This window comes from Schistocerca gregaria, unplaced genomic scaffold (genome assembly GCF_023897955.1).
Source record: "Schistocerca gregaria isolate iqSchGreg1 unplaced genomic scaffold, iqSchGreg1.2 ptg000304l, whole genome shotgun sequence".
Classification (NCBI taxonomy): domain Eukaryota; kingdom Metazoa; phylum Arthropoda; class Insecta; order Orthoptera; family Acrididae; genus Schistocerca; species Schistocerca gregaria.
Genome location: NW_026061786.1, coordinates 8,068,623 through 8,070,086, shown reverse-complemented (window position 1 = coordinate 8,070,086; position 1,464 = coordinate 8,068,623).

The following is a 1,464-nucleotide window of genomic DNA, read 5'->3' as shown; positions in this document are numbered from 1 at the left end:
TGACTCTCTTAAGGTAGCCAATGCCTCGTTACTAGTGGTCTGGATTAAGAAATCTCGAATAAATCCTAGGAGGTGAAACGATGACTCTTTTTTGATACACAACTAGTGACATATCGCTTCTGGCAGACTGGCAAGTACACAAAAAGGAGTAAACTGTGTGAGCAACTGGGAGGAAGATGTATGGCACTATTAAGAAAGCCAATGTTTCGTCACGAGAGGTATTGAATCAGAGAATACGAGTAACCTATGGAGGGAGTAACGATGAATCTCTTAAGATACACAACGAGTGACATATCGCTTCTGGCAGACTGGCCACAGTAAGAAAAAGTGGCAGACTGGGTGAGCAATTGGGACGAGTAACTATGACTCTCTTAAGGTAGCCAATGCCTCGTTACTAGGGGTTTGGATTAAGAAATCTCGAATAACCCCTAGGAGGAGAAACGATGACTCTTTTATGATACACAACTAGTGAATTATAGTTTCTGGCAGACAAAAACTACACAAAAAGTAGTAGACTGTGTGAGCAACTGGGAGGAAGAAGTATGGCACTATTAAGAAAGCCAATGTTTCGTCACGAGAGGTATTGAATCAGATAATACCAGTAACCTATGGAAGGAGTAACGATGAATCTCTTAAGACACACAACGAGTGACATATCGCTTCTGGCAGACTGGCCACAGTAATAAAAAGTGGCAGACTGGGTGAGCAATTGGGACGAGTAACTATGACTCTCTTAAGGTAGCCAATGCCTCGTTACTAGCGGTTTGAATTAAGAAATCTCGAATAATCCCTAGGAGGTGAAACGATGACTCTTTTATGATACACAACTAGTGAATTATAGTTTCTGGCAGACAAAAACTACACAAAAAGTAGTAGACTGTGAGAGCAACTGGGAGGAAGAAGTATTGCACTGTTAAGATAGCGACTTTTTTGTCACGAGATGTATTGAATCAGAGAATACCAGTAACCTATGGAAGGAGTAACGGTGAATCTCTTAAGATACACAACGAGTGACATATCGCTTCTGGCAGACTGGCCACAGTAAGAAAAAGTGGCAGACTGCGTGAGCAATTGGGACGAGTAACTATGACTCTCTTAAGGCAGCCAATGCCTCGTTACTAGGGGTTTGGATTAAGAAATCTCGAATAACCCCTAGGAGGAGAAACGATGACTCTTTTATGATACACAACTAGTGAATTATAGTTTCTGGCAGACAAAAACTACACAAAAAGTAGTAGACTGTGTGAGCAACTGGGAGGAAGAAGTATGGCACTATTAAGAAAGCCAATGTTTCGTCACGAGAGGTATTGAATCAGAGAATACCAGTAACCTATGGAAGCAGTAACGATGAATCTCTTAAGATACACAACGAGTGACATATCGCTTCTGGCAGACTGGCCACAGTAAGAAAAAGTGGCAGACTGGGTGAGCAATTGGGACGAGTAAGTATGACTCTCTTAAGGT